This window comes from Colias philodice, chromosome 32 (genome assembly GCF_061535455.1).
Source record: "Colias philodice isolate Cphi_HAF_F1 chromosome 32, ilColPhil1 Martin Lab GWU primary, whole genome shotgun sequence".
NCBI classification, from domain to species: Eukaryota; Metazoa; Arthropoda; class Insecta; order Lepidoptera; family Pieridae; genus Colias; species Colias philodice.
The window spans coordinates 159881-176733 of NC_143117.1; positions in this window are offsets into that span (position 1 = coordinate 159881).

The window sequence follows — 16853 nt, forward strand, 5'->3', positions numbered from 1 at the left end:
ATTTTGCCGGTATTTCACTGTTGTTTTTCTAAGTAAATAATGTAAGTTATTGATTAAAAAGGTCGAACGCGGACACATTTCATTGTAGAGAAGTGATAAAATGATTAGTTTTAAAGAAATAGTGTCTGTGTTAAGTGTTTAGTCGTCATCAAAAATGTATGGAGGGACGGTCGGAACATCCACCTTAAACAAGAATTATTTCATATAGGTTTTCTATTCAAGAACTGCTCTTACCAATTCAAGATCCTTGGCATCTTGTGGATGTGGATAACCTGAGCATGATGGTTGATCAGTAGTATTTGATATGTCAATTAAGGCAAATTGAGATGGATGGTCTGCCTGAAAGAGATAAAAATGTTACTTATAACATTGGATATGGTCCCAAGTAATAATAAATAGATTGCTACAGAAACATGGACTCAATGTTTGGTAAATTGTAAAACTTTTAGTATTTTTTTTATTAAAAGCATTTATTGAACAAACATAGTGTATTATACTTATGGATAGTGTAGCTTTCCAACAACGAAAGAATTAAAAAAATTGGACCAGTACAACAGTAGGACAACTAAAAAAATAACTCAGTAGGTTTTAAGTACCAGTCATCACACCACTTGTCTCATGACACTCTAGGTCTCTAGAGCATATCAGTCAAAAAAGATATTGTGAAGCTTAAGTAAATGAATCCTTAGACACTATCGGAAATTTAAGAACAATTATAATCTTTTTTCCATTAAAATAATATCCTGGTTTTATTATATCGTAATATTGTCTTAATTCTAACTCTAAAATTCTATCCTTACCATATATAGTATTTAATTTTATTAATATATCCTTTAACACATTTGAACTTAACATAGAATGATGTGTTGAGGACGTACGAATGAAAGCTAATGTATTTTCAATTCTAACCAATTCTTGCAATATATCATCTACATTTTCTGTCATTATGCTAAGGATTTGGGCAAATTTAGCATATTTTATCAAACGGGATATTTGTATCCTGGAATCAGATAAATTTAAAGTCAATAACGTTCAAGATAGAATTCGAGGACAACCACTGAAAATAAGTAATATCGACTTAAATGAAATACACTTCAACCACAGCCCTGAAAATCATGTAAAGTTGAATTCAATAAATTTGGAAGATCTGCATAAGATTCATACTAAGGTACTGATGCAAGCAACGATTGAACTAGAAAAGAATACATCGACGATATACCATACCACTGTCCCAATTTATACATTCCTTTTGGGCACTTTGCTACTTTTCGCAACTTACAAAGTAATCCGTTATAAGAACGTTACGTGCTGGAAGAATCAAGACGACCCTAATACAAAGACGGAAGATCAAGACAGTCAAAATTGTACCGAATCTTCGCCAGGACCACAGTTTCCAGCAACATTTTATCACACCGTGCTCAAATAGTTGCTGGTCTTCGGGGGGAGGAGTTACGCCAACGGATCCCCAAGACATTGCTGCGTCGACGTTTCTCACGGGAACGTATTGTACGGACGTAGCAGCTAGGCTATTCTGTAAAAAACGCGCCCGAACTCGCATCTCACCTGAGTGAGTCGACTCACTTCACTTTCGAACGTTCGAGTTTTTGGTTTCGCATTCTGTAAACATCCGCTCGGCAGAGGCGAAGCGAAGTGAGTCTCACTTCGAAACTCACTTGCCTAGTGAAGGGATCTTATAGATTTGAATTTATCGACATTGTTATTATCTTTAAAATGCGGCAATTTAACACATTTTGAAGACATAATAACACTTTAGTATTGTACCGTGGGTGGAATTAAACTAAAATTGCAATTTTACACTGATAAATTCTTTAAAATCAAAATAATTCTAGCGTCACTGAAAAAAAAGGACGCTTGTCTGTGGTTCGTTTGACTTATGTTTATTTCTCAAGTGGTTTTTTGTACCTAATTTTAAAGTGTTTCGTGTTGCATTCTTTCTAAAAGTTATGTTGGAGTTTTGGCTGCATATTACATTCGATGTCCCCGAATTTCATTATTTTGTGTTGTTTAATCGATAGCTGGTAGTGGATTTTCTTAACAAACTGCTTTTCTTTTCCATCAAAAATGCGTAGTTTTTGTGAAAATCGAAATTGAAAATGATATTTTTTAAGGTTATTTTTGTACTAAAAACGCAACTTAAAGTAAAATCTTAAGCCATTATAGTATCAAAATGTCTAATTATCACACTCACACGCATTATTTTTAAATATATTTACGTACCTATTACTTTATTTACATATTACAATTTATTTTGTCAAAATAGTATTTTAACAATTTAGTATAGCCAAAAATCGTTCCATATTTTGTATTCACAACAAGCCACAGATAACACAGATTAGTTAATATGACGCAGATCACAGATTAGCAATACAAATATACTAGCTTATCATAGAGTATAAATGATACATTTTAATTTTTAATGTTTTTTTTATAGCTCACTTGCTTCAGTTTTAAAAATCGATTAACTTTTACTTTTAGTATTCAAATAGGTAGCGAGGAGCGAAGCGACGAGCGTGTTAGGTTAACTGTTGAACTGCCGCACGAGCCGAGCGAGCGAAGCGAGCGTGCCGCGGCAGCGGCCGGCGAGTGCCAGAAGCGACTTTAGGGCGATTCCCACTCAAACAAAAAAAAACTACGTAGGTTTAAACAACCTGTTTGTATTTTATTTATGTATCGTAAAATTTTTGTTATTATCAAATGCTATCTAAATTAAAATTACGAAGTGTCTAGTCGTCCGCTAAACGGATGAATAAAATAAATTAGTCGTCCGATTACCGGATGAATAAAATAATTTAATCGTCCGATTATTCGGATTACTAGATAACCTTTTAACACTAAAGCTAGTTGGGTTGGACTAAAGCAAAGGGGGCTCAGGACTTAGAAAATTTTTGATGGAGTTGGTGTCATTATAACACCTATTTATTATTGTTTTATCGTAAAGATTACGCTAATATAAGCATGTTTTATAGGAACAACTTTTCTCTAAAATCAAAAATGGCCGAGATATTCGCCCTCAATTCGTTAGGTTAGGTTTAGGTTAGGTTAGGTTAGGTTTCTTAAAAAAAAAACTACACAGAAATAGGAGCCCCGCGAAGCGGGGCTCCGTCGACGCGCAAAAAAAATCAAGTTTAGGTTAGGTTAGCCGTTAGGTTAGGTTAGGTTAGGTTTCTTAAAAAAAAAACTACACAGAAACAGGAGCCCCGCGAAGCGGGGCTCCGTCGACGCGCAAAAAAAAATCAAGTTTAGGTTAGGTTAGCCGTTAGGTTAGGTTAGGTTAGGTTTCTTAAAAAAAAAACTACACAGAAATAGGAGCCCCGCGAAGCGGGGCTCCGTCGACGCGCAAAAAAAATCAAATACCTACGTGTGCCCTCCTCCCCCCTCTCCTCCCCCCACAAAAAACCTATAATACGTGCGGCAGTTCTCTAAAGAATTATTATTTTATTCATCCGGTAATCGGACAACTAATTTATTTTATTCATCCGTTTAGCGGACGACTAGCGCTGTCCTTAAAATTATTTTTGACAAATTCATTTTAAAAATCACTTTCGAATTATATTTATTATCTACAATTGTGAACGCGTCATAATATAACATTTATTATCTATAATGGCATGTCGTAAATACGTGGTAAATACAAACTTACATTTTCCAGGTAATATAATTTAAGAAATTGTTATAAATAAATTAATAATACGGCATTATATTTAAAAATATTGCCTGTGTGCGAGATTACTAGAAGTTTTAATACGACAATGGTATAAAAGTGTCGTTTTTAGTACAAAAATAACCTTAAAAAAAATAATTTTCATTTTCGATTTTCACAAAAACTACGCATTTTTGTTGGAAAAGAAAAGCAGTTTGTTAAGAAAATCCACTACCAGCTATCGATTAAACAGCACAAAATAATGAAATTCGGGGACATCGAATCAAATATTTAACCGGAGTTTTAGTTAATGTTTCAGTTTGGCTTTATTAAGTTGTTGTGTAATTGCTGTTAAACGTGTTGCATAAATTATTTAAAGGAGAAAACTGCAAAAATAACAACTATGAGGTGAGTAATGTGATTCTTGTATTTAACTAAAATATTATCTTATACAACAAGCTTATTGAAATATTTAACTTAAAATCTTAAACATTGTAGCTCCTCGGAAAGGTCGTCTCATCCCTCCCGTGCCCAAGTAGAGTATCTAGTCGACTATCTTAGCAAACATCCTAGCTTAGCCAAGGGTTTTTCAAAAGTCCCGAGCGCTAGAGACGAAGCTAGAAAAACATGGGAGGAGTTGACTATCAAATTAAATAGCTTGGGAGGCTGCACTAAAACATGGAAACAGTGGACAAAGGTAGGCAATAGGCATATAGAAAACTATTCATCTTATACCGTGTAGGTATCTGGCTTACCTATATATTATTAATAAACTTTTAATTTTGCTTTAGTATTGGTCTGACAAAAAGAGTGCCGTGAAGAAAAAAGCTGCCCTAAGATACCGGGCACGCAATAAGACTGGTGGTGGATGTGAATCGGTGGTGGAGCTTTCAGAGGTGGAGGAGAAAATACTCACATTAATGGGCGGGGAAGGTTTTGCAATTGGTGATAGGCATTTGGAAATTAATCCATTTGAAGTAAGCTATTGTTATCGATTTTGTTGATCCGATACATGTATGTATGTAAAATATAATTATTCAATGTCATGTTCTTTTTTTAGGAAATCCCCGTCCTTACTGATGCCAACGAAAGCCCCACATTGTCGACTTCATCTATGATAAATGAAACCACAACTATTGTAAGTAAATACCTAGTGTATTAATAAAATATTACTTAATAATAAACAACTTATTAGTAAATGTTTCTTATATTGTTCTAGGAATACCAAGTCTTGGATGAGACTGCTATAAATACGGAAAATGTTAGTATGGCAGATACTGAGGTATATATTAATAAGATATTATGAAAATGGTACTTTTTTATTGATTCCAGTATTTGAAATACTATGTTTTTTTTTCAGAGACCTCAACTAATTCAGCAATATGTTAACTGTATCCCGAATCCCGAACCTTCCCCTGCTCATACACCACCGAGAGCGGAGGTAACGAGCCCTCTGCAAGCAGTTACCCCCTCTGGCTCAGGCAACTTTCCTGCTCGACGTCAATTGAACGTCGCGGGTCCATCACCACGTCGTACTACAAGTAATTATGAGATTTATGAATTGATTTACAATATTTATAATCCATACTAATATTATAAATGCGAAAGTAACTCTGTCTGTCTGTCTGTTACTCAATCACGCCTTAACTACTGAACCAATTTGCATGAAATTTGGTATAGAGATATTTTGATACCCGAGAAAGGACATAGGATAGGTTTTATCCCGGAAATCCTACGGGAACGGGTTTTTCTTTGAAAACGCGGGCGAAGCCGCGGGCGGAAAGCTAGTCAACAATAAAAATTTGGAAATACATACAAATAAAACTAAATAATACTTGATAATGAATTAAGGAAATAATAATAACATCAGAAGACTTGTCAAAAATGCGTCACCGCGACCGGTGGAAATAATAATAAATTAATATTTATTTTACGTTTCAGGGTCATCGAGTCGTCCACAACAACGGCAAAGAAGACGATCACCTCCATCACAAAGGCGGCAATCTCAATTAACAACCTTTACTGAAAGGTTTCTTAGCTTGGAAGAGCAACGGATTGAGATTGACCGTCGCTACTGTGAGTTACAGGAGGTGATGGTCAACTCACAAAGGGAGACCAACAGAATGACAGCAGAGGGCCTGATTGCCGTCGGGGAAGGTCTTAAATTATTAGCTGAAAATTTAAAAAAATAAAATACTTTTATACTTAAATACATTTATTAGTTCTTAACTTATTTTAGTAGTAAAAAATTATCTGTGGTTTTACTTATAGTTTCTTAATTTACTAACATTAGTTTATAAGCCCTAATTGAGTTACTAACACCTATGAATATAATTTTCTGGAATAAATAATTTGCATTGATTTTTGATTGAATTAATTACAATTACCGCGTGTTCCTTGCCCTCCATAATTCATTTATCAATCTTTGTCTACATAGCTGACCAAGTGCAGTTTCATTAGGTACATCCTCATTTGAAGCTACACTTTGTCTGGTCCTATGAAAACCAGCCTCAACCTCTAGCTCTGAATTGAATATGGCTGGAGCTGGCAGGCCGGCACGATTACAAATATTGTGAAGCACGCAACATGCTATTACAATCTTCGAAACCGTGTCGGGGTCATAATGTAGGACTCTATGTGCTAATAGGCATCTAAATCTGGCTTTAAGGACCCCAATTGTTCTTTCTACGGTGTTTCTTGCAGTAGCATGCAGCTAGTTATAGTGATGTTCTGGTGTTCCCTCGTCTGCATTTGGAACTGGCACCATTAGGTACTGACGCTGCGGATACCCAGAATCACCTGTAACAATGAATATTGTTAAAAAATAAAATGTTTTGTCATCAACAATTATATTTTTATTAGGAGTTAGGAGTTTTCAATGATTTCGCCTGCTCTCCAATTTTTATGAATTCCGTGAACTTCGGTAATAAAGCCTAAATTACTCAGAAATAAAGTAGTTTTTTTAATGATGAAAGAATTTTTGAAGGAATTAATCCAGTAGTTTTTGAGTTAAATATTTACAAACAAACAAAGATTCGTCTTTATAATTAATTAGCTAAGAGGTAACTCACCTAACAAGTACACAGATTCGCCTGTTTGTACTAATTGTTCGAGGTGGTCCCGAATGATGCAATTATTAAAAATAAGGCTGTCGTGAGTCGCTCCGCCATATGTTGCATCTACATGTATTATGTTCAAATCTGCATCTGTGAACTGCAAAAAGAATTATTTTACAACTATTTTTATGTGGCTGTTCTAATGAATGTTAAAAAAAATATAGGTACTAGCAGCGTCTTGTGATTTATACTGCTTCGTTAATGATCCTATGGAATTGGTCCAAATTTCATTAAATCGATTTTCTGTGGTTCAAGTGCGAAAGCGTATACAGACATTATTATATCAGGCTTACCATTTGTACATTTCTTGCATGATATCCTTTGCGACAGTAGTATCGTTCTTCATGGCAAGTTGGTCTCACCATTGTCACAAAAGTCCCATCTACACATCCTATTACCCCAGGAATACTGAATTTCTCATAGAATCTGCAATAAGAAATAAAAAAATCATTAAATATTTTTCATTAACATGATAGGTTTATTTAGGTAGGTACACAAACCTTGTTTTGAGTCTCAGTCTTTCTTCAGAATTTTGGGGAAATCTTATGTATTTTTTTACTATACTTGGATGGCTTAGGGCTTCTATGACCTCGTGGATACTACGAGATGCTGATGGCTGCGACACAAACGAATTTATGTGTTTTCCACATATCCTTTGATAGCTCCCAGTCGCAAAGAAAGAAAGTGCACATAACAACTGAAAAAAATTAATGAAATTTCTTGAAACTATCAAAATAAAAGGTACTTAATCTGATAAGGAAACCATCCATAATTAAAGTCGGTTAATAACTCAAAACGTTTTTAAAGAAACCGTAAGGGAGAGAATCTTTGGACTTTAACATAGGGTACCTACCACTTGAAAGGGTGACATCATAAAAAATAATCGGGGATTAGATGACGTTATCGTTAGTGGTTCTATGTTCTATGCGAGGAAGTTATGTTACCTACCTACATAATGGAATGTTTTACAGAGTTATGGGAAAGTTATCCCAATATTCACACGGGATCGGGACTTCCGCAGATGAAATCACGGGACCGATGACTATTGTAACAGTAACTTTTCATGACATTATGAATACACATATAAAGCACTTAGATACATACCTTGACTCTAGCAGTTAATCCTCTTCGTCGACGTTGAGGTTTTTTAACTAAAACTTTAATGTCTTCCATCACTTGAGAAACTAGTTCTTCCGATAAACGGTAGCATTCAACAAAATTTTTATTTCGATTAATAATTTGCATGTCCCGAATGCTGGTACTTTGCCGGCGACTTTCTATTATATCCACAGCATTAGCTTCTCGTATTATAGCACTTAATATAAAATAACGCGCCATTTTAGTAAAAAAATATATAAAATTTGTATCAAATTTGTTCCACAACCACTAACTCACTCACGAACTCGGCACCTAATAGGCGAGTGAATTGCTGACAGGTGAATTCGTATTTGTAAATACTCGAACTCGACGTTCGAGGTGTAAAATTACCTTACAGAATGCCGAATTCATACTATAAACGTCAAAATCACAGACATGTATATTTAAGTAGACAACGCAAGTACCGCGATCTGTATGAAAACCAAGCGTGTCATATTTTTTGTACTGACCTTGACGCGTTATGACGTCACGAGCGCTTTTTAGTGATGTTAATTTCATTTTACGCTAAATCGATTAGGCCGCCACTCGCGCGGCGATTCTAGTATCGTCCTATCCCATCGAAGTAAATCGAAAGAAATCAGATCAAACTAGATCTATGTCTAAGAGGTAGTCAAATAAATGAATCGTAATCGATTACTAAATCGATTCAAGACAGAAAAATGATAATTACCATAGACAGAGGGATGATAAAATAAAGTTATAAACCTTTTAATATTCTAACAAGTAAACTAATGTGTTTTAGCTTTTTCTTACATATGCCCATTGAGTTACCATGTACTACGTACTAGAGAGGCCATCGAAAGAAAGTAATGAAACTGTCAATCAATCAATCTTTATGTCCCGTTGCATCGATCCATTTTCCTTTTATGTTCGGGTTACTTGGAAAACTGAAAAAACAAACATAGTCTAAGCAATAAGGAGTTTTCTTAAAAAACTCCCAAGATGACACTTTATAACTAATGGCGTCCATGTCATAATATTTATTTTTAGTACCTTTGTATTAAAATACTTAAAAGTTCTAGGTCAAGTCGTATTAAATGACAAAAAAAATCTATGCCTTTTTTTCTGAAAAATTGCTCCTTCAAATTATCATTTTTCTGTTCGATTATAAAATCGATTAGAATCGAGAACTGTTGCATCAAATGAACATCACTAACCACAAAATTGGACAGAAAAATGAGAACAGAAAAATGAGAAGACGCTATTCATTGCTTGTTATCATACGACGCGATCTTTACCGTGCCAAGTAAAAGCCGCAATGTATTCCGAATCATTTCGTATGATTTGGTATCCGTGTTTGTCACGATCGTTTTCCACAGATATTCTTTATTTGATTTTAAAATAAATAGTGCATATTCTGATTAGAAAATTACTTACCGGTGGAAGGAAACATCTATGCTAACTCGGCCACTCACAGCTGTGGAGTTTCTACAGTTTATAACGGCGCAATTCGGCATTTTACTTTATTCAGCTTCACGTCTTTCCTTGGCGAACTGCAAGCGCGGACTGAGTGTAGGCCAGCGTCAAGTAAGTTTCATAAACTTAGTTTGGACACGGGAAGTACATACACTCGCTTAGTCTATCTTGATACATGTCTGTGGTCAAAATACTCACTTAGCACAGTTCGCCTCGTCGCCGCTCTCGACGATGTGGCGCCACTAGTACTGTCGAGTTTTACAGAATACGAAATCGAAAACTCACCGCGGATTCCGCGTTCGAGTTTTTATAATAACCTTACAGAATAGCACTGCAGATTCCATTGGCGCAACGTAATTTTAAGTTTTCATTTTATATTCAATTAGCTTTATAGTTATTAATTGTTAAGACTTGCATCGAGCAAGACGTATTGTAATAAGTTTATATTAAAGTATTTCTAAGTGAATTCGTAGTTTTTTTTGGGGCCTCCGGCTGTCTGAAACATAATTTGTGTAATTGTTTATTTATTCTGAATCTTTAAGTTTATTGATTTTTATCCTTTACATAAGCTGTATTTAATAAAAAATGTTTAAAACTCGAATTTTCGAAATTTTTGATTTATAAGTTCTATGTAACGTTTTATAATTAAGTTATGGTATAATTAAATGTAGATTTCACTTTTGTACAGCTTAGACATTTTTCTGTATGGATACAGTGCCTTTCGATTTGAAGTTGGATAACATTTCATTTTATAGGTACTATTATAAAATTAAGAGCATGAAAGAAAAAAAAAAGCATTTCTTCATAATGCTATTGTTACCACAAAAAATATTTTCTTAATCGCAAATTTTAAGAGAAAATAAATTAAAATTAAAATTGATGTGGCGACGTTATACATACAGACGTTAGAACAAAGTCCACCATAAGAATGACGTCATTTAGGAATAAGACGATTTTTAAACATTAATAAAAACCTAAATATTTTCAAAAAGTAAAAATTACTGTTAGTTTTTATCTAGTTTTAATTAAAATAAAAATAAAAACAAGTAGCAAAAAATTTTGAAATGTTGTAATTTTGGAGCACCCTGTAAAGTCTGTATTTGTATGAACATAAGTGGAGATCGCGTCCACTTATTTTCATGCGTAAACGATGATATTCATACTCAACAGGTAACTTGGATTAACAAATAGGATAGGTTATATCCCGTAAATCCCACGGGAACGGGAACTATTTATTTATTGCACGCCTCATAAGCGAAGCGTTGAGGTGGGTACTACTGTCACTTCGCGCAAAACATCTGATTTTTCAAACTTAAAATGTCTTTATGTATCATACATTGCACTTGTAAGATAATAAATACACACACATATTAAGAAAAAAACACTATTTTTAACATTCATGATATTTTTGATGTCATTTTTGTTATTTAAACTAGTTAAAAAACAGTTTAAAAAAGTTCTGTCTTGGACGTCCGTGTGTCTGTATGTGCGGAGGATTTTCTTGTTAACACGATAGCGACCGAAATACTTTACTAATCGAGTCTTTTTTTTTTCTCTTACGCTTGAGTATGCTCAGGAATAGAACCCTTTCATTTTTCAGGGTCTGATTCGATGTGGTTTAATTGTTATTAAATAAACAAAAATAATAATTAATAAATAATTATTAAAAAAAAATTATGAGGCGTGCACTTTTGGATTTTCCAAACTTTTTTCGTTTATTTCTATCTGAATAACCTATCAAAAGTAACATTCAATTGTGTAAATTTTATTTATTACGGATTCAACATCAAACAACTCTACGGTAAGTATCAAGGTGCGTATTAACTATAGAGCTATTATTTATTACCTTACCTACCTATATGTTATAGCTAATTACTGCTGGGCGCTGCAGCTGGCTGCGATTTCGTCCATGTATCTACTGAAAGGTTTCATGACATAATATGAGCACAGGGGAATAAAATAAAAAGACCAGTATGTACATCCAAAAATATTTATTTCAATGATTACAAATTATCCTTAATCTAATTTTGAAAATCTAACACTGAATTAGATTCCTTACAATATTATTCAAATTAATAACAAAATAACGTATTTTACGACAAATTAATATTGAACTAATTATGTAGTTAAAACACGAAAGCGCATTACCTTATTATACCAGCTGCATTAACCAAAAATTTTATATGATAATAAGTATAATATTTTCAACTGATATCAAAATGTACGAAAAATAGTACTTAATAAGTAATTGAACTGAGAACATAATTTAATATTCACACAAAGCTGTATTGTTTCGATATACGTTGTTTTTATTGTAAACTGCATTACATATTTTGATAAAAAAATACTGTAAAACAACAGATGATGAAATTTTCAAAATGAAAAAAAAAAATACAAATTTGCCGCGCAATCGACATTTGACAGCTCTACGACTGAATGAGGCGGTTAAAAAAGTTTGTATAATATTAATAGAAATAATTATCGAGATTTAAATTGCTCTACACAAGATTTATTTTGTTTGTTTTATTACTATACTTCTTAAAGACACAATTAACTCGTACTCGTAATACGATACCTTGGAGTTGGAGCGAAAATATTGTTTGTAATAATTTGGCTAGGAAAATACAACAAATCAAAAACACTATTTACTATGGAAAAAAAACCAGGAAGGTGAAAAACATATATTTACGATTTCGATGCACTCGACTTTTAGTAAAATAATAGGTAGGTAAAAATATTATTATGGTTTTGATCACAGACATATCTGTGGTTTTGATTTTAGCTACTAGTATCAGAAAGCTGCGTGTTCAATGCACGTCGGGGTCACACAACTGTGGAGGATACAGTAGACAATATACCTAATGAAGTTTTTCATCTTTTTATTTTACTGCAAATACAAAATAAAAATTAAACAATGGTAATGTAAATTCTAAACAAACTACTACCAAAATACAATTAGAACAAAAATCATTTGACTGGTTGATTTCACCCAGAGGCCAGAGGCGGCTCGTGACAAAATTGTATGGGTGTTCACTTGAAATAAAACAACGAAAATACAATAGCGTAGCGGGATAATTTATTACAAAAAAAAATGAGCACCACATTTTATAAATGTCTATAACACTAAAAATTACAAAGTACAGGCTATTTCAAAACGAATTCAATGATTATCAATAATTAGTAAATCACCGAATTTGCATTCGCGAGCGTACCTACGCGTAGGTATCCATAGTGTTTGTTTATACTAAAGGAATGGCAACGTCGCAATTGCTGCTGTCATGCGATGCGGCAACGTTGCGTGAGACTCAAAACGCTACCTGCTACGGTATGAACGATTGTTATAAAAATAAAAGTTATACATATTTGTTGGCGTAAACTATTTTATTCATCATTAATTTTGGAAAATAAATAATGTCAAAATTGATTACAATAAAACGCAGTTTTATTTTATTACATTACAGGTAAATTAGCTTGGAGAAATTTTTGCGTTTGTAGTAGTGTATGGTCAGCAAATAAAAAAAAACAACATTTTATTTTTAGTTTTTATTCAAGTATATAATATTAGTATTATTAATATTTTATTAGTTCCAAACATTACAAGCAGTGCCGATTTTTACTTCAGTGAAGACGTGTATGAATTAGGTGTTCTCCGGCCAAAAATGTAAACCACGGTAAAAGTGAAACTGTTCGAACGGTTCCGAACACTGCTTTGTGTAGCGCATGTCGCGTGACGGTCGGCTGCCGAGTAGGTATACCTACTCGGCAGCCGCGATACACGCGACATGCGCTACACAGACCAAAAAGTTTGAGACGATGTAATAAAAGTTTCACTTTAATAACAAACAATAACAACAATAACAAACAATAACAACAATCAACAAATACAAAATTTAACAATTAAACTACGTAATAATTATAATTTTCGAATGAAATGTGTGCTTTATGTTCTAACGGTACCAAGCGACTGACGCCGGACTGCACGAGGCACCTGCGGACAGCGTAAACTGGTTTATTCTGGTTTTGTGCGTGTTTCCACTTTCCACTATCAAGTGACGATTTATTTATTTGTTATGTTTCGTAATTATTATGGTCAAATATTAATTACGAAACAAATTATTATGAACAAGATATTTTATTGTTTCACGGTATTCGCCTTGTCATTGGCTCAAGGACGTAAAATTGAATGATATATTATTTTTTTTATAAAGTCAAAACCATTTTCTTTAAAACATAAATCAGAGTATTGCTAGGGATAAGTATAAAATTAAATAGTAATGTTAGGATATCGAAACATTTTTGTATAGGCTAGAACGATATAATGGAAACGCGCTCTAAGATCTGAGTAATATACACACCACTACATATGCAAAAATTTCTCGAGACTAATTTCACTGTACACTATTGTTTTTTTTAATCAAAACATGTATGTATTTGAGTAGTTAGCAGCATATAATATTCTGAATTTCTGATCCATGCCTATTCACTCAAAACTAATAACACTAATGATTTGTAACAGTAAATTATTTCAATAGGTATTTGAACATTTCATAACCAACAAGTAAGAATAATTCGTATACAAGATACAATAACAAATCTAATACACTATTTATTATTTTATTATATTTCATTATGTGAAAATAACCAGGAAGGTGAAAAACATATTTACGAAAACAAAGTAACATATGGTTTTGCTATTAGCTATCAGGAAAAAAAATCGTATTGGAACAAAAGAAGGATTGTAACTGAATTAGGTAATTAGGTATGTTTGTTTCTGGGTGCACCGTTTTCGACGACGCGACGGCCGACGCGTGACGTAAACAGAGTAGGTACCTACTTTGCTAAAACAAACTAAGTAATAAAATTGTGTGTCTGTCTGAAAATTCGCTAAAGCATATTTTACCAATGTTTGCAAGTTTGTGATTACTTTGATAGTTTATCGATTTATAATAATTGTATACTTATATCATTGTTTAAAAATATTCAAACACAATATGATATAGGTACTGATTTATCACTGGTTTCAGTGATGAACTGATGAGTCAATGTTAGCCACAATACTAATCACTTTCGTCATACATGTGTATGAACTATGATTGATGTGATTTGCAATGTGGTGAAATTTCATAAAAATCACGGGCCAATTTTTTGTTTTGAATCCCACCGAAAATACATATACATATTACTAATTGCGTTATTAGAATAATTAATTACTATACCCACGATCAATTATTACAATTTACAATATAGTCTCAAATGCATACTAGAGAAATATTGCAATTTGAATCAAAAAATGCATAGCATACAAAAATAAATTCACAACACAAGAAATTCCGCGCGCAAATCATAGCGCGTGTCAATGAAATCAAGAATGTAATTTTATATCAAGCCGACGACGACGCCGAACTAAAGTACCTACAGTACCATTTACCTTCAGTGTACAATACAGTTTACAGACCTACGACGGACGAACAATAATGAGTAATAAATTGTTTACAAAAAAAAACATAGTTTCTAAGGTCATTAGTTTTATTTTATTTTATTGTTATTTTCTTTGAACGATTGGAAATGAAATTACTCAATTATTACACATAGAACTTTGATTTATTAGAATTATGCGAATTATGTATAAGATAACGAACGCGAATGCACGACATCTAGCGCGTCAATGTCTAAACATCGCCATTCGTTTAGACATTGACGCGCTAGATGTCGTGCTTTATGTCGTGTTTCGCTTGGCAAAAGTCACGCACACTACTGTAGAAGTGTCAAATTTTGCCGGTATTTCACTGTTGTTTTTCTAAGTAAATAATGTAAGTTATTGATTAAAAAGGTCGAACGCGGACACATTTCATTGTAGAGAAGTGATAAAATGATTAGTTTTAAAGAAATAGTGTCTGTGTTAAGTGTTTAGTCGTCATCAAAAATGTATGGAGGGACGGTCGGAACATCCACCTTAAACAAGAATTATTTCATATAGGTTTTCTATTCAAGAACTGCTCTTACCAATTCAAGATCCTTGGCATCTTGTGGATGTGGATAACCTGAGCATGATGGTTGATCAGTAGTATTTGATATGTCAATTAAGGCAAATTGAGATGGATGGTCTGCCTGAAAGAGATAAAAATGTTACTTATAACATTGGATATGGTCCCAAGTAATAATAAATAGATTGCTACAGAAACATGGACTCAATGTTTGGTAAATTGTAAAACTTTTAGTATTTTTTTTATTAAAAGCATTTATTGAACAAACATAGTGTATTATACTTATGGATAGTGTAGCTTTCCAACAACGAAAGAATTAAAAAAATTGGACCAGTACAACAGTAGGACAACTAAAAAAATAACTCAGTAGGTTTTAAGTACCAGTCATCACACCACTTGTCTCATGACACTCTAGGTCTCTAGAGCATATCAGTCAAAAAAGATATTGTGAAGCTTAAGTAAATGAATCCTTAGACACTATCGGAAATTTAAGAACAATTATAATCTTTTTTCCATTAAAATAATATCCTGGTTTTATTATATCGTAATATTGTCTTAATTCTAACTCTAAAATTCTATCCTTACCATATATAGTATTTAATTTTATTAATATATCCTTTAACACATTTGAACTTAACATAGAATGATGTGTTGAGGACGTACGAATGAAAGCTAATGTATTTTCAATTCTAACCAATTCTTGCAATATATCATCTACATTTTCTGTCATTATGCTAAGGATTTGGGCAAATTTAGCATATTTTATCAAACGGGATATTTGTATCCTGGAATCAGATAAATTTAAAGTCAATAACGTTCAAGATAGAATTCGAGGACAACCACTGAAAATAAGTAATATCGACTTAAATGAAATACACTTCAACCACAGCCCTGAAAATCATGTAAAGTTGAATTCAATAAATTTGGAAGATCTGCATAAGATTCATACTAAGGTACTGATGCAAGCACCGATTGAACTAGAAAAGAATACATCGACGATATACCATACCACTGTCCCAATTTATACATTCCTTTTGGGCACTTTGCTACTTTTCGCAACTTACAAAGTAATCCGTTATAAGAACGTTACGTGCTGGAAGAATCAAGACGACCCTAATACAAAGACGGAAGATCAAGACAGTCAAAATTGTACCGAATCTTCGCCAGGACCACAGTTTCCAGCAACATTTTATCACACCGTGCTCAAATAGTTGCTGGTCTTCGGGGGGAGGAGTTACGCCAACGGATCCCCAAGACATTGCTGCGTCGACGTTTCTCACGGGAACGTATTGTACGGACGTAGCAGCTAGGCTATTCTGTAAAAAACGCGCCCGAACTCGCATCTCACCTGAGTGAGTCGACTCACTTCACTTTCGAACGTTCGAGTTTTTGGTTTCGCATTCTGTAAACATCCGCTCGGCAGAGGCGAAGCGAAGTGAGTCTCACTTCGAAACTCACTTGCCTAGTGAAGGGATCTTATAGATTTGAATTTATCGACATTGTTACCTTTTGTACACA